Raw genomic sequence first — 20,321 nt, 5'->3', positions numbered from 1 at the left:
TCTTGCGTCTCTGCTTCACTCCTGCTGCAGGGTTGAATCCTGCAAACCCAGCAATCACTAAGTCACCTCTGCCAAGGGCTGCTGCCGCCCTCCATAATCTCTCTAGGGGTTTGCTGGTGCCCTCCTCATTCGGGAAACATCTCATCCCACAGGCAGCTCCTGCTGCGAGAAAAAGGGAGAGGTGAAAGGCACGGCGAGCTGTGCCGGCACGCCATGCCCTGCCACACAGGGTGATCACCAGGCCGCATGGCCCCGGCCTCTGTTCTGATGAAATCCCACAATCAGGGGGGAATTTGGTTACTGCAGTGGGTGAAAACAGACTTTTTACACAAACATGTTTGTTGCTCTGAATAGTAAAGCTCAGAGGAGCGTAACTGGCTTGTTCTGCAACAGCATTTCTTACTTCCTGTGAGCCTTTCTGCAACAGCAGCAGCATCTCCGTGTTGTCGGTTTTGAACACGCTGCGGTCAGACTGCTGGGGTGTCACTGGGTGGGACAGCTACACAGTTTATCTCCTGAACAGCTACGGCTCTTCCTGTGGTTGAGGCCACGTGGGCAGGATGGGGTTAAAAGCCAGCCCGCTCTCCGGAGGGGGGTCCATTCTTCCCCAGCCACCACCAGCCCCACATGCTGCACCCACAGCAGTGCCTGGGCCAGCGCCGCCACAGGGCCATGGCCACGAGGGCCGGCTTCACCCCAGCACAGCTCGGCAGACGCCAGCCTGAATCTGGTAACGTATTTTCCCTCTCACCAGAGGACCCAGCTGAGGAGACACTCGACTGGGAGCAGCGCCGCCGCTTCATGAGAGTGGGTCCGTGCCGGCGCGAGCACAGGCCAACCCGTGGGCAAGCCGCCCCAGCGCGGGTGCATGCTGGGCACCTGGCACGTGCAGGGAAAGGGGTACGCGTGGTGCTGGGTGCACGGTGCCCCGGGTGTTGCAGCTTTGCAGCACGGCAGCCGGGGCGCCTGGTGCTGCTGCTTTTCAGAAGCCCTGCTCCYGCTGCAAGGGGGCAAATGGGTGCCGAGGTCCAGCTGTGCAGTGGCACATCTGCACAGGTAAGGACCTGCTTTGCCAGGACGCGGGGAAAGTGCTGGGGACAGATGGGCTGCGGGTCCTTGCCACCGCCCAGGCTGGGCAGTGGAAGAGGAAGGACATGCCTCGCCGGGCAGGCGCGCTGGCGAACTGAGAGGAGGGCGGGAAGCGCCAAAAGCAGAAGTGCCACGGGGGCTTTTGCATTGCCTCCGCGGACGGCGCTTAGCTGAAGCAGCCGCTGGTGGGACCTGGGTCTCTGCGTGGTTTGTGGGGTGCAGGTGAGCGCTAGCGCGGGAAATGTGCACCTCCCCAGCCCAGCCCCATTCCGGGCTCCTTGGAGGTCTGGTCTCTGTCTTGCTCCGAGCCAGCATGGCGTGGGGCTGAACCTATGCCGTGGCTCTGGGGGCAGTGGGGCGAGGGCTGCTGACAGGCTTTGCTTGGCTTTGGTGCATGGGACCTTGGAGACTTCCCTGCTGCCGTGGGGCATCGAAAGCCTCTCTGTGGAGTTGGCAGCTGGGGGCTAGGGCTGCCTGTGGGGAGACCCCTGGCCCATAGCACTGCTATGGACTTGGGGACAGGGTGTTGGGCTGGAGCTTCTACAGGAGGTGTGGCAAGGGAGCCCTTGTGGTGGGTATGGTGTCTAGGTTGGGTCCCCCTGCCGTGGGGATAAGGCAAGGGGATCCCCTGTGACTGGGATGGGRTCTGAGGAGTGACAACAAGGTTTGTGGTAGAGATCTCCCTCAGCTGGGACAGGGTGAGGGGATCCCCAGTGACCCAGACGGCATTTAGATGGGAGTCCTCACCACGTGGAGACAAGCCAAAGGGGTCCCTAGTGACCAGGATGGCAATGAGGTGGGGTCCCCCATGGCAAGGATAGGGTGAKCAGGTCCCCTGTGACCATGATGATGTTTGATGTGGGTTCCACCTGGTGGGGACAAGATGAGGGAGTTTCTCTGTGATGGGGATAGCATTTACGTGACTCCCCACATGAGGACAAGGTGAGGTGACCCCTGTGACTGGGATGKAGTTTGAGGGGCAAAATGGAGTTTGAGGTGGGGTCCCCCCAGCAGGGAGGAGGCAAAGGGGGTCCCCTGTGACCGGGATGAGTTTTGAGGGGGGAATGATGGGGTTTGAGATAGGGTGCCCCCCAGTGGAAACAGGGAGCAAGGGTCTCCAATGATTGGTATGGGGTTTGCAGTGGAGTCCTTCCCTATGGGGCAAGGTGAGGGGGTCACCTGTGCCCGTGATGGGGTATGAGGTGGGTTTCCCCCATGTCAGGACAGAGTGAGGTGATCCCTATCTGGTGGGGGCCTAGCATGGAGTTTGCAGTGTCTGCCCACCACCATGGGCACAAAGTGAAGGAAGTCCCCTGTGCCCATGATGGGGRATGAGATGCAGTCCCCTATGGTACGACAGGGTGAAGGGGGTCCCCAGTAACCRGGCTGGTTTGTGGGGCAGTCTCCCCTGAGGCATGAGGGGACCCTGGTGGGGTCTCTGCATCCCCACGGGTRATGCTAGCCTTGCGGTTTGCTCCTGCTCACCTCGCTGGGGCCATCTACAACCCCTGTCCCTGAATGGCTGCAGTGGYTGGGTGGCCACGTGGCCGAGTTGTGCGGGTATGCGGGAGATGTGCCCCAATCCTGACGTGAGCCAGCTTGGCCGAAGAGAGCTCCTGCGCTGGAGGAGAGGACAGCCAACCACCGACTGAGAGACAGTGCAGTCACCCATAAAGTAGAAAGCACTACTAAACAGCACTGCAGGGTGTAGTGTTTCCTACTTTATGGATGAGTGTACTGTGGGCTACGGAGAAGAGAGCACTGCCGACAGCGAGCTACTCGCCTGCCTGTCCCCCACCAGAGCCATCGCCTGTGACCTGCGTGCCCGTCACAAGTTGTGCACAGTCTGAGAGCTGAGGACAGGCTGCACCTGGGTTACTAGAGGGTGCCYGGGTGTCCACGCTCAGCCGCTCTGTCTCTGCAGGCTGCGCTGCTCAGTGAAGCATGTGAACCTCCACGTGTCCTGTGGCCACCGAAGCAGCAGTGTCCCCGCGGAGCCCGTGGGCACTAGAGAGGGAAGTGGGTGTCCCAAAGGGGCCAAGGAGACTCTTGGTCCCTGCTGAYCCTCTGACACCTGAGGCCCAGGATGTGCAAGACTCGCCATTCTAGGAAGAGGGGCTCAAGCATATCCATGTGGCCGTGCCCATGTGGCCTGCCTGGGTGGCGCTAGCCTCCTGCCAAGCCACGGAGGGGCTAGTTGGTATAGGAGCAAGCACAGTGCTTGCAGCGAAGCTCCCAGGGAGGACAGGTAGGTAGCAAAGTCTCCAATACCCATTTTTTTTCCCCCATTCCTTTTGTTGCCATGTGACAAATCCCTGYAAAGAGCTGGGTAAGCTGCATGTTGTGGCTGCCGCGTGCAGACAGCAGAGARGTATGGGAGCCAAATGTTTCCAAGGCAGATGGGGACAGCTGATGGCTCTTGAATGGCTGTACATTGATTGCTGAATGTACCGGGGTGAGGGGCTGATGAATAAAACTCTTTCAGCATCCTTTTGTGGACTTTTTTAATTATAYTCCCAGGAGACACAAGAGCTGGAAGAAGATGCTTGCAAGACCCCGGGGAGCTATGCCCAGCAGGGCTCTCCCTCACTAGGGGGTACTGAGAGTAYGTGCAATGCTGCATCCTCTGTTCAAAGCCTGTTGAGGCTCTTGGGGGCTGGGAGGAGGCTTTAGAAACGGCTTAAGAGGTGCCAGCAAATCTCAGCACGCTGACACGGGGCTCTTGGCTTTGATCTTGCCTGCCCTGCAGAAAAGCCTTCCCTGGCTCACTGGTGGAGCTGCCTCGTCTTGTTGGAGACCTGATAGCATTTGCAAGGCCATGTTAAGAGGAAAGGTGATGCTCCYGTGGTCACTGTCCATCTCCACCCACTTACCCTTGTGCGTTTGCCCCTTCCCTGCTGTGAGTCAGAAAACATCCTCCTTCCAGGGACACAGGAGGAGGGTCCCCGTTGCACAAAATATCAGTTCCTGAACATTCCTACACGTCACTTCAGTTCCAAATTGCCTGGCCTTTGGAGGGACCTTCTAAAAATATTAGAAAAAATACTCTGTCAATGTAAATACACTTTTTTTGTGTGTCATTTTCTTGAACTCAAATTTTGATGGAAGAGCTTCCACTTTATGGAAAATTTTGTGTGCTGGCTTTGGAGCATTTGTGGATGTGTCTATTGCAGTCAGGATATATTTTTTTTTCACTTTGATCATTTTTTTTCTCCCCAAAGGCTAGAAAGAACTGGGGTATTTTGCCTTCTTTTTGCAGTTCCAGCTTTCCAAACTTCTCTAGCTTTGTAAATATTTGAAAGGGACACAGGAGAAAAAGTCAAATCAAAGCTGTCCTCACAGCCACAGGGGGACAAGTTTCTAAGCAGTCAATATGAGAAAGAGCAACCCTGCCTCCCCAAGCAGCCAACACGTTCAGCCCTGAGCTGCTTTCATTTTGTTGGTGTACTGCAAAGGAAAATAAAGGCCTATTTTCAACAATTTCAATGTACRAATGTTTTGAAGTTCGAACTTATAATAATCAATATTGAAAATTGAATGAACAGGAGTTATGAATACCGAATGCTTGTGACAGAGGCATATTATGGTTATGAATATTATAACCGTTCAATGTTTGCTGCTTTAAGGGAGGTGCGGAAACCTGTTTCTTGCTGAAAGCAGCACAAATGAAACTGCTATTTTTTTTTTAAAAAAAAATTCCTTTTTTTAGTGCCCTCTCTGTGTACTGAATACATTTTGACAAGTTCCTGCAAGGAAACGTGTTCTTTCCTTATTGGGGTGAACTCTTGATCTCAGAAGTACTTTGACTCATTTATTCCTGCTCCTGTTTCATGCCTCAGACACCGGAAGGCTGCGCTGTCCCCGGCCCCAGCAGCGCTGACACAGCTCCTTCCACAGCCTCTTCCATGTTGTTTTCTAGCAATGAGAGCAGCTGGAGGCTCCCTCAGCTGGTTGCTTTCCAGATCCTGAAGAAATGCCTTGAGCAGCACAGGCACCCGATTTACTTTTGGCCCAAGGCTCCTCTGGCTCTTGCTGCTCTGCTGGCCGCTCCGGAGGACGTGGGTGCTCATCACAGCATGTGCATGTGTGTATGTAACTGTGTGTGCACGTGAGCATGTTTTCATGCAGTGGAATGCACATGAGCAGCCCTGTGTCTGTCTGGGGCTGCACTGTGACACCAACACTGATCTGAGCCAGCCTCTCACATCCCCTTTTTCACAGGATTATATGTAACTGGAGWTCGGTCCCCGCATTGCACGTCGGTGCAGCCCCCTGGGTGGGAAGGAGAGGTCTCACCTGAGAGAGCAAATGGCTGATTCATCTCTGTGGTCTCCAGGTTGAGCCTTGTGCGCTGTGGGCAGGAGATACTTGTCTCATTGGGACTGGCAGGGCTGTCCCCTAGTGCCTGCATGAGGGGAAAGTGGAAATGGGTCAGCACCCGACCAGTTACCTTGGCCTGGAGGTGCCTGTGAGTGCTGACATATGGCTGCTGTCCCGTGCCCAGGAGCAGGGGCTGGCATGGTCCTGGRCTGCTCATCCTCATGCCTCCTTCCCCAAGTAAGACCTCAGTGAGTCACAGTAGCTCACACAAACCCTTCCTGGCCCTCACAGACATGATTCCCAGAGCCAAAGGAGGAGCTGGATAGGGCCCTGAGGGCACTAACTGGTCCTAATTGCCCTGAGCAGCCCCACCTGGGGATCTCACTCACCCTAGGCATCTGCACATGATCTAGTAGCACCATTYAAGCTCAGCCCTGGGCTTTCAGTCCTTGCCTTGGTCACTGGGGGCCTACTGCAGCCCTGTTCTCACTGTTCCCAGACAATGGGACAGGAGGCTTTTGGGACAGCACACCCTATCCTTGTCCCTGGACCACTAGGCCCAGCCCCTGGCTCCTTGGAGGCCCTTTAGAGTGGTAGGTGCTGCTGGAGGGTTCTGCAGGGGTTCTTTTCCAGATCCCTGGATTTGAAGTCTTGACCTTTGACCCCCCCTGCTGTGGCCTGATTATCACTTGTTGATCTTTTTTTCTTTTCTGATTCTGTGGCCCTCCCTGTTGTGGGAGGGCTTCAAGGATCTCTCCAGAATGAGTTTTGGCCCATCTCACCTATAGGGAGAACAGCTGCATGATAAATGCCTGGATGAACAGCAGGACCAGGGATTTTTGTATACCCAGTACTTGCGAAGGTGAAAACTTGCAGCTCAGGGAGCTTCTGAGCCATAACTTAGATGTATTCTTCTTCTGYGAGTTCTTCGGACTTGTGTTTGAATCTGTGTAAACACTCACCATCTACTTCTTCGAGCTGATGTCGCATGCAACTCACTTTCCAAGGGTGGTCCATATCTCTGCAGTGGAAACCTCAGGTGCACCTTTGGTCTATCCAGTTGTCTAAGCTGGCACAGAAAAGAAAGACAGTCTTCAACTCCACAAGCCCTGGACCCCAGGGGACATCCCCTCCCTGTGAACCAAGAAACAGGCAGCTCATGGCTGTGAGGAGGGGTGTAGGCATCCTGGACAACCTATCCATGGCCTCCACCTCACTTGACTAGGAAGTGCTGAAGGGCTGTGGAAGGCCCCAAATTATGCATGGGTCAGCCCAGGAAGTTGCCTCCAGMCCTTTCTGCTCCAGGGCACTCAAGGTAGCTGGTCCTAGGAAGGGCCCTGGAGCTACATAGGTCCACCTTGTAGTAGGAGATGCTGAGAGCTGTCCAAGAGGAAATAATGGCAGTAGGTCCCTGAGATGAGCAGAGACCGTGAACAGCATATGGCAGCTGAAGTGCAAAACAAAATGTGTCGTAGCAGGGTTTCCAAGGAGGCTTTGCTGTGTGAGTGGTGTGTGTGCTGTTTGCAATGACACAATTTTATCAGTGTTACATTTCCCTTCCCACTGCTGGTTCTCGCCTCCTGCTAATTAAACCCACTTGCTCTGTCTTGCCAGTGAGCTGTGCAGGGCCTGGGCCTTATTCTGTGTTTTTATGGTGCCCAGGAATCCTGCCTGGGATCATCCTGTGGAGAAACAGSCACGTGCCAGGACCACCTGGGATACAGATCTTCTGTCTGTGGGATGTGTTGAAGCCCAACTTGTGCCAAGCTGTGCTGGAAGRTCAATTAAGCTGGTGTTTTGCAGCTACCAGAAAATGAAGGTAGGTGGGACCAACTGTTTGAAATCTTTCCAGTCTGTTGGTTATGTTCATTGATCATGACCAATTTAGTGATTTTTTCTTAATTTTATTTTTCTCCTAGAATGAAGAGCTTGAAGTTTCAGTATTCATATGGGGTGGCAAACTCCTAACATGCTGTTAGATGTGAGACTGTTAGATCTGGTATTAACTCTCCACAGCACAGGTCTTCACCTAATTGGGTCACCTAGACCCTTTACATTCAGTGTAGAGGACAGGAATTAGTGGTAATTTGCCTTCACTGTCTTGGGTGCCAACCTCAGGAAGAGATAACACATACGCAATGGAGCTTGTTTCAACAGCTAGCTCAGATGTACACATCTGAACTGTATGCATCTGGATTTGGCCAGTGAAGCTCACAAAGAGGATGCTCACGAAGTAGTGTCTGGAATGGGCGTGATGACCACTGAAGAGCCTCCTGTAAAGTAGGTCATCTGGAGCAAGTGGAGGTCCAAGGCGTGTTCTTTCCCGGTGCAGGAGCCGGCTGCAAAACAGAGTAATGTACTGCAAAATGCAAAACTCTCTCCACATCCTGCAATGAGGAAACCCCAGCAGTGGGACSCTGAGTTGCTGCAATGTACAAAGCAACAGGGAAGCAGGAAGTACCGATCCCAAACTGACTGGCAGTGATATGAGCTTCCCCTCCAATGGTCTACACCATCTGCTGAGTGCAGAGAAATCATGACCAAGATCTCGCTCTACAGTAGAACAAGCTTTGAGCAGGGCTGGGTTTTATAATGACAAATAGACTCTCCTTGGAGTGACTGTCCCACATAGCAACCCAGGGGCTTTCCCTCGAGAATTGCTAATGCTGTACAGCTTAGTTACTAGAAATGACTTCCATCGCAGATGTGCCAAGGCAGGGAGCAGGCAGAGAGAGATGGTGCACTCGCTTGCCTGCTCTGCCTGTGCGTGTGTGCACTCAGAAAAGGCAGTGCCTTGCTTTACTATAGTGTTACGCGGCTAACTCTTGTCTCCTTGGATCATATCAAACGCCAGCAGCTTCCTTCCTGCTTGTGTTGCCTTCCACATCTCACCCACCRGAGCCCCTAGCCTGGGCACACTGCACACAGGGCCCAGCCTTTGCTTTCAGCACCTGAGCTGAGCTGCCAGCCCRTGGGTCAGTCCTTTGGGATGGCATTTCCAGGATGGCATAGCCCGGGCTGCTCATCCAGGGAAAGACGGAAGCTGTGCCAAGCCTCCCTCGGGAACGGGAGCCCTGAGGGCAGCGCCGCGCTGCCACTTCTTGTAGCTGGTGATCATCTGAGCGAGAGAGAATCTGGGAATGTGCTGTGTTTCCCAGCAGGATGCTGCATCCAAGCCACCCCTCTCAGACCCCTGGGCCAGCAGTCGGCGTGGACGACCCGGCCGACCCACAGGGCTCTGAGGCAGCACAGCTCCKCCGGCCCGGGGAGCTGTCAAGCGCAGAGCGGCTCCGAGTGGAGTGCTGAAGGAGCGCGATTCCTGCGGGGCGACAGCGGCCCGGCGGCGTCTGACCCCGCGCGCAGCGGGGGGTTGGAGGAGTCCCACAGGCAGTCGAGCCACTCCGGGGTGGGGGCGGCGGATTAGGCATGCACGTTCCTCATCTGACAGCTCGGTATTGCAGTACCCCGACACCTAATCAATAGGCAGCAAACACCATTCCCGCATGATTTCCATGGAAACCGGCAGGGCCCGCTGCTATTGGAGGGCTCCCGGGAGCCGCGCGGCCCTGCTGAGGTGTAAGGCCCATTTTAATATTGATGACTTGGCAGTATTTGTGCTGGTGGCTTTGGTGATTCCCTAGCAGGCACTGGAAAAATCCAGCAAGCAGCGCAGACGGATTCCTTGAAGCGCGGCGAAAGGCTGACAACTTCACCAGCCCCTCTGCCTACGTCATCCTTCGGTCCGTGCGAGTATGAGGCAAGCACCCGACCAGACCAGGCCTCTGTAGGCTAGAGCTGCACGGGAGTGTTGGATCCTGAAGGAAGGAGCTGCCTCGCCGGATGCCGCTTGCTCCAGGCATGGGGCCGGGGGCTCTGCTGAGCGGCGCCGGGGACTGCGTGCTGCGGAGCTGCGGCTGAGGGCAGGAACGAGCCCCGGTACAGCAGTGTTCGTCATACAGCCTTTGTATGATGGGGAGGAGGAGGAGGGGGAGCATGCTGTGAATCTCCAGCTTGCCAAGCCTGACAGATCATTTGAGGATGGTGCCTCCTCCAGCAGAGAGATGCTTCTGTTGCCTCCGACCCTGCCGTGAGAAAATGCAGCCTGGACTGCTCCTGTGACCGGAGCTGTGATGCTTTCAGGGTTTTTACCCTCGCTCCTGGAGCTACGTGTGGTCCTCACTGTGTCAGGGTGAGCCCTTTGCTCAGGAGGAGCACTGTGCCTCAGCCCAAGCCATGGAGGAGCAGGAGGCGAGGGCATCKTGCGTGGACCTGCCACAGACAGCAGCATGGCAGAGCTACACTCCGGCGCTGGGTGACACCATCCCCATGGCCTCTGCCTGCCTGGACGTGGCTGTGGTGACAGATACGCTTGAAGGTGCAGCCCCTGGGGAAGATGATGGTGACAAGGCAAGCCATCAGCTGTCCCCAGGAGTGCCGGAGTCAGGGCTGGAGGAGAGCCGAGCAATCCAGTCCCAGGAAGATTCCCCATGGATCCTACGTGGATCCTCTCTGGATCCCCAGCAGAATCCACTATCACAAGCATCAGCACTCATTAGGCCCCTGCGTGTAATGGATGGGCTCGAATATGACCGGACAGACAGACCCCCCCAGGTAAGGCAGCTGTCGTTATGTTTGCTGCCAGGTGGAATGTTGCGGTGCATGTTTTGGTGAGATAGACTTAGGCTGGGGGACTTGTGACCTTGATACACCACAGGCAGGGGCAATAGCTATGCTTGGCCATGGTTGAGCCACTGATAAAACTGATGTGGGGCTGGGAGCTGCCCAAAGCAATTGCYGCTGCAGTGCGTTGAAGTGGAAGAGGAAGGATCTGCTCTGCTTGCTGCCCTTTTGCAGGGTTTTCCAGCTGGCTTTCCTCTGGCCAGTGTTGGGAGCTGGTTAAGGGGCTCACTGGAGCCCTCTCTGCATGGGCTGCCCGGGGCAGACAGTCCCTGCGTAAGCCTGGGAGGGTGAGCTGGCTTCTCCATCACTGCAGCATCTCTCTGGCAGTGCCAACGGCTCTGCAGGTTAGAGAGAGGATACGATTCACTGACACCCTCCTCCAGAGCATCCCCTCTCCACTTAGGGTAGCTTAGCTGGAGCAGATGTCCTCCCAGGGGACTTACACTGCAGTGGGAATTTCTTCCAGCAGAGAGTCAGGGCTCCTCTAGCCAGTATAGTGCCTGGCCTCTGGTGACACCTCTCTGAAAGCAGCCCAAAAGGCTTTATTACAGTCTCACCTTCTCAAATGGGGCCATAAAAGTTCATTAGCTCCATCCCTCATAGGACAAGTCACCATTTGTCCCTTGGGTAAAATCAATTGCCTTTCTCAGATCTCCTGGGAGTCTAGGATAGCTCCACAGAATTTTAAAAATACCTGGGAAATAAGGTCTCAGCCTGTCCTTCCTGAGGATGGAGGAGAAGAGCAAGCCAGAGCTGATCAGCAGATTAGCGTTAGGTTTTTGAGCTATGTCTGTGCTGTGCTCCTTGGAGCCTCTGTGCATGGTTAGAGACCAGACAGGACAGACCGATAGGAGCAGCTGTGGTACTGGAAATCTGCTGAGAGAAAATGGTTTCACTCAAATACCATACAGCTTTTTGCATGTCATTTTTGAACAACTCTTTACTGTGATGTTCAGGGAAAAGACACATTTAATTATCCAGTCCTTGGTCTGCCTCTGATCACAGCTCCTGGCCACTCTAGAAGAGCTCCAGCAAAAAATGTGGGACAGCAGAATGGGAAGCATTTCTGCTCCTGGTCTCTTTTTTATCCACTCTCGAGAATCAACCCAGTTGTGCCAAACTTACTGTCTTCTCTCCCTTTGGGAGAGGCAGCTGGGGGCGGTAAGTGGCATGTCTTGGTGAGGGAGCCTGGGTATGAGTCCTGGGAGAGGGACTGCTGCCCGTGCTGGTGCTCCCTGCACTGTCTCTCTGCTTTGGTGACTGYATTTTTCCTGCAAGGAGCAAGAAACAGACCCAGGACTGCCTGATCCTGGGCTGAAACCAGGGTGGATGGTGAAGTGGCAGACAAATGGTGCAAAGGGTGTTTGTGGGTGCTCCAGTAGCTGAACAGCACCCCATGGGGGAGGGCCATGCACCAGCTCTGGCTGTCTCCTGCTGCAAGTCCCGTGTGTGCCAGCTGTGCGTATATTTGGTGGTGAAGGGGCATGGACCCTTTTCAGTTCGTAGGGCAGTGATGCTGAGCACCTGCTGTCTGGCTTCCTTCAGCCCTTTGGTTGTCCACAATGCTGGATGCTCCTAGTTTGCTGGTTCACTGTTTCCCTTCTCTGCTCTTCTCCCACAGGGSAGCACCATGGAATTACTGTCAGTATCACTGGAGCACAAGACAGCCACTTGGCACTGGGGCAATGCCATGGTGGTACTTGTTTGTATACGGAAGGTACCGTGGTGGTATCAGAATGATAATATGGTGGTACTTGGAAATTCTGTGGCAGTATCATGGTGGTATTCTGAACTGTGGTAGTGCCATGGCAATACTGTGGCATGGTTGTTTTTGGCTAGTTTTCTACATCAGCTTTAATTCTCAGAAAAGTTAGTCTCTCTCTGGAGAAAAAATCAGCACCTCCTTCTGAAGTCAAGTGGCTCTAGTGTTGAGAAAGGGTTATGGCTAGATAGGACTCTAGTTCAAACCCAGGCAGAAGTTCAACCCTGCTGACTGTGGCAGAGCAAGCACTGGCGTAGCTGGGCTGTTGAAATCGCGACCTCAAACACATTTCCTAGGGATCAAAGTGCCAGATTATGGCTGGAGACAAGGGCATAGCACATCTTATACAGCACATCTCCAAAGGATGATTCTTCCTTGCCAGACTGGGACATGAGCTATAGATGCAGTGCATGCTGCTGTCAGAGCTGGGCTTCCTTTGAGAGTACAGGACATCCGTCCTTGAGATGTCAATGCTGCATTATGCAAACAGGACATCTGCCTCCAGGGAATAATTTCCCACTACTAGGAAAAGCCTCCTGAGGGCTCATTTCTGGCTCACAGAATTGATTAAAGATGAATTTAAGGTGAAGTTCTTGCTGTGTGTACCAGCTCTGTCTGCTCTTGATCTGCTGTTCCCTTAGGGCAGATGTTAAGGCTGTCTGTAGGTCAAGCTAGTCTTAGATTTATTGCTTAGATCCTTCCTGAGTCTGGAGAGCTGTTTACCCTTCTCCCATCTGGGAGCTGGCAAGGGCTCTCCAGAATCAGAAGTGGGTTGGGTGTTGATGCCTGGAGTCTCCAGTCCATTCTGGAGCAGTCACAGGAGCTAAGAAATGGCTCTTATAATGAGAATCTCCAGGCACTCAATACTTAGGTTCTCAATCAGAATAATGAATATCAGAGAAGGAGAAAAATGCTGTCTGTGTAGGAAGACTGTGGTTAAAGTGGCACAGATAGTCTCGCTGGAAACTGGAAAGTTCCCATAATGCTGTTGGTCAGACTGATCTTAGAGGGCTTCCTACAGGAAATCAGTAGCCTGCATATCTTATGGGATGCAGCTCAAGTGGGAGCTGCTTTGATCCTGGGAATGGGGGATGGTTTGGGAATAGGTTGCTGAAATGAAAACTCTCAGATGCTCTAAATTGGCCGTTGGGAGAAGGGAAAGGTCCTTCACCTTTTGAATGTTCCCCATGCTCTTCCCTTCCAGAATTACTCACCTCTCCTCCCACTAACCTCCCTAGCTGTATTTGCAGATAGGGTGATCTCAGCAGCTGACTGTATCCCTGTTCGGGCACCTTATTAGCCACAAAAGCAAGGAGCAAAGCTAGGATGCTCGAGGTTGGCTATCACGAGTACTTTTGAATCTGGAGAGGCCACTCTGGATCTGAATGTCTTAAATGCCAGGCATACAGCTTTGCCTGAGGTTGAGGGCAGGGGATGTTGAAGATTCAATAACTCTGTAAAACCCAAATGAAGATGCTTAAGAGAAGGAGCTTCAAATCAGTAGGAATTTAAATATCCACGAAAGAAGCAGCTGCTCTCAGCAGGCTGTAATAACACAAATTACAGATATAATCGGAATTATGTAATGCTTGTAAAGATCCTATGCATCAGGTTTCAGACCAAGTGGATTTTGATTTTTAACAAGCTCAATTACTTTTGTGGGAAATTCTAGTACTCAAGAGCTTCAAATGCTCGCAGTTAAAGATGGAAAACTATTTAATGCCTGAGAAGTAGAGCTGTACTCCTGACTAAAAACGATAGGTCAGCAGTAGAAAATACAGTAGCAGGATTAGAAGCCCTTCCTGGGTATTATGGCCTTTTCTTGGTGATGCAGACACCACTTCCCACATTCCCATTCATAAAAAAAAATCCAATTTCATCATGCTCAAAGTTTTACTTAATTACTTCTTGTCTTGCCAATACTCACCCTCATGTAAACAATTTTGAGCGCTGTTTTCTGCAAACGTTATGAATGTGACCAACCTGAGACAGCCACCTGCCATGAAAATCCAGGGAGACTTAATTTCTAAAAACAAATAGAAGAGGACTCAAGGCAAGACTGTATGGGTTGCTTGTGTGGGACATGGAGGATGAGGCATACTGGCCATCGACTTCTTACTATGTGCCTTAGCTCCTCTGGACTGGTGATGGTGAACCCGTTTTCAGGCAGACCTTGGAGTCCAGGAGTTGGCCATGATTGTGGTGTGATCATTTGCATTGGCATCTTTCTCATTTCACTCACTGTAATTCAGGCAAGGTGGCTCACTACTGTCTCATTTCCTCGTTTTGGGTGTCCTGTGGCTGCAGTCTCTCTTCCTGTTGGAATAACAGGAAAAGAAATGGCACATGCAAAATTTGCAGCCTCGCTGCTGTCCTTCTGCTACAAAAGTACAGGCTTTCTGCAGCCAAGCCATCTGCATGAGGGTCTGGGTGTAAATGGCTGGTTGCTGGCTATTGTGTTGAGGTAGGCCATTCTCCTCATCTCAGCTTATAGTGTCCCTGTTGGTGATTTTTCACATGTATGTTCGCATTTATACCTAATTCTGACCAGTCTTAATATTTCTTTTGCAGATCTCTGCATGTTTAGCAGTACATGGGAAATACAATTTTGGATAATTTGTAACTCTTCCGCTGCTCTTGCTATTCACACTTCCGTGTGGATCATGAATAGCATCTCTGGCTTGTGTGAGTAGTGCAAGGGAAGGATTTCTTTCTCTCTTGCAGTTCCTAAGTACTTGTTAAAGCCATCAAAGATTTTGAGCATCTCAGCCCAGGACAAAATTAAACTCACATTTTGGCCAATGAGTTCTTGCTTTACTGAGGTGCACAAGGAATGCCATTGCTGATGTACCGGAGTATGGGGAATTAGAACAGTTTTAAAGCAAATGTGACTCAAGCAGGGAAGATGCTCTTGGCCCCTGAGAAACTGCAAGTAATTTGCAAAACAAATGGCAGGAGAGCTATGGAGCAGGTATCTGGGGTAAACAACTGAACTGAGAGTACAAAATCCATCTCTCCAGCTGCACAGTGTATCTTCTAATGTGGAAGAGCACATCTGTCTCAATACTGTTCAAAGTATCTATCATTCAATAAAAGCAAATTTCTGAAATCACGGATATTGCTGCTGAGGCTCTGAATCAGGAAGGAGACTTGACATATGAACTTTTTAAGTGATGTTCTGTAACAAGGCAGTGGTAGTTCTGTATGGGGAAGGAATTTAATGAGATGCAGTTTGACAGCCCTTCAGGGTGGAGCCCTGAAACAGCACTGGGCTGCTCGCTGAGCTCAGCTGTGAACAGGCACTTTGTTCCCAAGTGCTTTTATCAGTACCAGGAAGTCTCGTTGCCCTTCTTGAGAGAGAGTTTCTTTAGGCTACCGTTTGTGCTTCAAGAAGGATGAGATATCAAAGAACAATCGTCTCTGCTCAAGCTAAAAATATCAAATTTGAAAACAAAAGAGCAAAATTGTATCAATCTCCCCCGTTTTTTTTTGCATGTTTACTAAGTACAGTTATGTTACACATGGCATCCTAAAAGACAGTTCAGATGCTCCACGAAGACCTTGGGGCTGCCTGGGCCTGAGTCTGGCATGCTGGAAGCCGGAGGTTTATCTTTGTTCAGATTGGAAGAATAAAATGTCCAAATGCCTTCTATAAAAAGCCAGTACCTACATGTTTAGCTCAAGAGGAGATGAACAGTGCAGATGAATAAGCAAGAAGCAGAAGTTGTAAAGTCACATGTTTTGTATTTACACTGAAGTTGTTAACATATTTATTTCACATTAGCTCTACATTTTGCTTTTCTCTAGCCTAAATATTGCTGGTTGTGCCTACTACTTCTCCTTAGATTCAAGTGAGTTGTTCAGCAGCACCTAGAAAAATCTGCAGTGGTGGAGAGAGTAGCTTGGCTGTCTCGGCTCACAGTCATTCACCCAGATTTTACAAYCAAACTAGCTTTTACAATGTGTAGGTGATTTCCTTGCATTTTCATGCTCCACAATGAAACTCCTGAACAATGTGGCAATGGAGCATCATCTAGCCTTATCAGAGTGTGGTTAGGCTAGCTTTTTCTGAGAGCTGATAAGAGAAAAGGAGAAATTTGCTCTTCAACATTAAAATAGTAGTCTGCAGAAGAGGTCTGCATGTGTTTCATGATCTGTGAAATACAGGCACATGCCTCACAAGGCACGTAGATGGGAAAAGGCACTACAAGGGACACTGTGTGTGCTACAGAGCAGCCCAAGGGCAGGAAGTTGATGTGGTTCTGCTTTAGGAGCTTATTTTGCACAACCCCTTGCTGTAGGTAACCTGGCAATCAAGCAGGAATGGACTATATCCGAGTAATCACCATCTTACCTTGCTGTGTAAGTTGTAGGGTTGCAAAAGGATTTTTAATATCCCAGGCATCCAATGCCCTCTGTATCTTGTGGTTGTACAGGGCCAGCCACAATCCGTCATGCTTCTGTGTTAGGCAGGTCACTTCCTGCTAGAAGAAGCATTGGCTAAAGGTCTCTGTACCACACAAGAGCAAGCCTAGATATTGGAAGTTGTTCAGCTGGGTGAGTGCCTGCTGTGCCCGCACCCTAACCGGGACCTTTCCCACACTAGAGTCCCCGCTGGGCTCCCTCCCTTGGAGGACCTCTTGCTCCAGGTCTCCTTGGAGATCTAAGGCATGGCGTAGGCACTTCTTCCTCTTTATGATGCACAGAGACAGGCTGTGCTTGTGGAGAAAGAAAAGAGTTTCTCCAAATCCTCCATCCATTTCATCTGACTGATCTGTTCTGTGTCTGATTGTGAGAGATGAAGTGGGTGAGCAGTACATCAGGAGGTATCAGGAGTTATTCAGAATGAACTTTTCAGCAGCCTTGTGGTTTTTCGGTGTCATTTTGTCTTATTTTGTCTTATCTGCTTGCAAAACTTTTTTTTTTTTTGAATTTGAATTTGCTGTTAAAGGTGAGAAATCACCCCACATTGCACATTGGAAGCAGCTGCAGTCTTGGATTCCAGAGTGCTGATGTTCTGCCTCTGCCCAAAGATTTTATTTTCCCCTTACATTCTTCCTTGGCTCAGTTTTACAGGACCATCAGTTTCTCCTTGCTTGTAGAGACTGGAGAAGCTGAGCTCATCAAAGGACAATCTGACCAACATGATCAGGGATATTGCACTGATTTTTCTGTTTCTGAAGGAAGTACCTGGGTTTGTTTTCCCAGGACTGATGATGGTGCTGTTCATATAAAGCTTATGAGAATTATGGTAGGAATTTGGGATACTCTAGTTTTACCTGCATACTTCATTTTAAACTCATTCATTTCCTCATTCATGTTGTGAGGAACACAGGAAGATCTGTAGTGGTCAGATGGTGTCCAACAGACGGTGCCTAGTGAAGGGTGTAAGAACAGAGCAAATATGTAGTGAACGTTTCTCTGAATATTCACTCAATATCTTGCAATTTGTGGCTCCAACACTCCCCATGCTGGAGGCAGTATCTTTGAAATTAATAGCCTTGCATGGATTATCTCTTCCATGAATTCGGTACACAAGATGATAAAAAACAGACAATTGAGGAAGTTGGAATAAATAAAGGCAAACAGTATGTTGGAAGCAGGATGAGTGGTAGGAGAAAAAGCTGAATCACGAAAACAGGAATTGATACACAATATATGGGGTGAAGAGCTGGGGAGGAAGTGTGATGAAGTCAAAGAAGGGAGATATTTGTCTAAAACCAGGAATTTGACATAAAATGAAGGAACAAGAACAACTGCTGTGAGACACAGACTAGAGATGAAAAGAGTGATAGAATAACTGTGACTGCATCCCAGGCATSTCTCTTACTTCTGTCATACCTTTGACAAAAATAATGCTTTTACCTTCACCTGCGTAATATTTGCTCCACTACAGGGCTATTCCTGCAATGACAGCTGATGGATTTCTTGCTCACTCACTGACCGAACAGTGATGTTATTTTAGACTTGCTCTTCACATGCAGTGAGGGCACTGCAGAATAGCAGCCTACAGAAAATAACTTTGTTCTGGGAGTGTGCTGATTCCTTTAAAACTCGATGGAGGAGTAGAAAATGGATTTGCAATGGCAATTTTCATTTCCAAGTGGCAAAGACTGAGAAGTTAAGGAAACCAATTACCAAAGCCAGAACAGCTAAAGGGATTGAACATGGTGGAGGCCTGGAATTTATTAAATGACAGGTGACAATGATTTTAAATGAGAGAGGTGGTGGATTTAATATAGCCAAGACAGTAGGAAAACAACTGGCAAAGTACTACGTAGGAAACAGTGACTGCAGTGGAGGCCTTGGTTTTTATAGATGACTTGTGCAGGGCAAACCTGGCAGCTTGAGCCATACCTACTACAGACCAGAAAGTTCACCCTAAGAACATTTAAAAATTATATATATTATATTATATTATATTATATTATATTATATTATATATATTCTTTTAAATCAGTCATGAGAACGCATGTTTCCAAAAGCCACCTGAGACCTCTTGCTCTTGGGTCCACCTAGTAAATTCCTCCTCGTCCACTGGCTTTCTGCAGGGTGATTTATAATGGGGCTGCTTCAGGCTTTGGCACATTCTCCTTGACTGGCGTTGGGGAAGCCCTCTCCCGCCGGCTGTGCCAGGCAGAGCCTGTGCAGGGCTGTGCTGCGAGGCACCTGGCAGCAGGGCTCTGCCGCCTGAGCCGCATTGCAGAGCAGCCGCTGCAGGCAGAGCCTGTCGTCCTCACCATGTTTTAATTTGCTATCCGCCAAATGGCTTCTTGCAAGTTTTTCACAAGACTTTTAAGACTACTTTGGAGTCTGAGGTGCTCCTGGGGGGTTTTGACTGCATGATCCATTTAGCATTCTGGCCGGGAACCTCTTCCTGTAAAATCTACCACAAGTCTCAGTGGCCTTTTGAAGTTTTCTGGTGAAAAAGAAAAAGCTTTCTTGCAGTTATCCAGCTGAGATCTTTCCTTTGTTCATCTGTTCTCGACGCATCCTGAAGAAACTGTATTTTTGGATCTGTCTGCCAAAAGCGGTGTCAGATAATCCCATTTCCCCTGTAATGAGAGGCTTCGAAGCTGCATGCTGGCTGCACAGGGGAGCTATGTGGTCTGCTCTCCTCTGTCTGCCTATGTTGTTCTTTTCTTGAATTACTCTGGTTTTAAAAACTTTCCCTGATAGCCAAAGAGCATGTCACTGCAGTTGAGTTTTTAGTGGCTGAGGAAGGCAGAGCTCCTGGCTGCAGGACACAACTGCCCTGGAGTTCCCTAAGAAACCCATCCTGTCTCGCCTCGATTTCAGCCACGGCTCTGCTCCTACTTGACTGCAATTCCCTGAAAAAATCCATGCCTAAAGGAAGCATTCAGATTTCTGCTCCTGCAGGCACTTTTTCATGTCTTAATAAAGACAAGTCACTTCTAGGGGGTCCTCTGTGCCTTTTTTTCTCTAACGACTTGCTCACTTCCTTCAAAAAGCCCTGTACACAGGGGAACACAGGCTTGGCCTGGAGTGAGACTGCACTGAGGAGCAGTGGAGCGATGAAGAACAGTGGAGCGGTTAATAAATTAAAAGCTATTTCATTATAGGGAATGAATGTTTAATGAATGTGGGATGACGTCTAGACAGTTCTTCAGCTCCAAATGGTATGCTGTCCTAGCGGAGAGAGTTCAAGCTACATAGCCAGCGCACTCCCAGCCCCTCTCTGTGCCTGTCCCAGCTTGCTGCGGAGGGGGAAAGGTTCAGCAAAGCTTTCCCGAGGCAGCAAGGTCCCTGCTCAGACTTGAATAGGGGCTGTGTAGGACTGGTGTTCTGACTACAGCATGGAGGTGGCATGGTGAAGATCTTCCACATCTTAGTCTCCAGCATTTCTGCAGCTGGACCTTGAGCCTCTCCTGGCGAAGCCCTGGGAAATAGCAGCCATAGCAGCATGAAGGTGCCTACAAGGGGAAAGCGTGGCTCCTACCATGCACGCAGCCAGAGTCTCCTGCCCCACAGCACCCTACCTAAGAGCCCTGCAAGACCAGGAGATGCCAGTGGATCCCACAAAATGACATCTCAGCCTTTACCAGGTCATTGGCTCTGGAGTCGTGAAGATACCCTGGCTGAACTCCAATAGGCATTCGCCCAGGACAGGGGGTGAGTGGCTGGGAGTCTTTCCTTCTTGGTCTCATGAAGGCCTTGTGTTTTATAGCTGCAGAAGAGGGGTTTCAAATGTAGAAATGATCTTATTTAGACGTAGGTGCCCCAAAGATCCCCCTTGCAGTGCCGGCAGCACTAATTAGCACCTGCAGAAAGCTGACGCTGAAAATGTCAGAAGCCTTGTCTCCCTGTTATGGATTCCGCCCCCCCCCCCATGCCCTCATCCTGGCTCTGAGCCCCTCCAGCAGCACCTGCAGCATCTCCTGCCTGGGTGCCCAGCCCAAGGAAGTGTTTTGTTGCATGTGGAGCTGGCAGTGGGGAGATATTCCCTGGG

This window comes from Rhea americana, unplaced genomic scaffold (genome assembly GCF_003343005.1).
Source record: "Rhea americana isolate MKP2758 unplaced genomic scaffold, rheAme1 scaffold_274, whole genome shotgun sequence".
NCBI lineage: Eukaryota > Metazoa > Chordata > Aves > Rheiformes > Rheidae > Rhea > Rhea americana.
The sequence above is the reverse complement of the archived record's forward strand: the minus strand, read 5'-3'. Positions refer to the sequence as shown.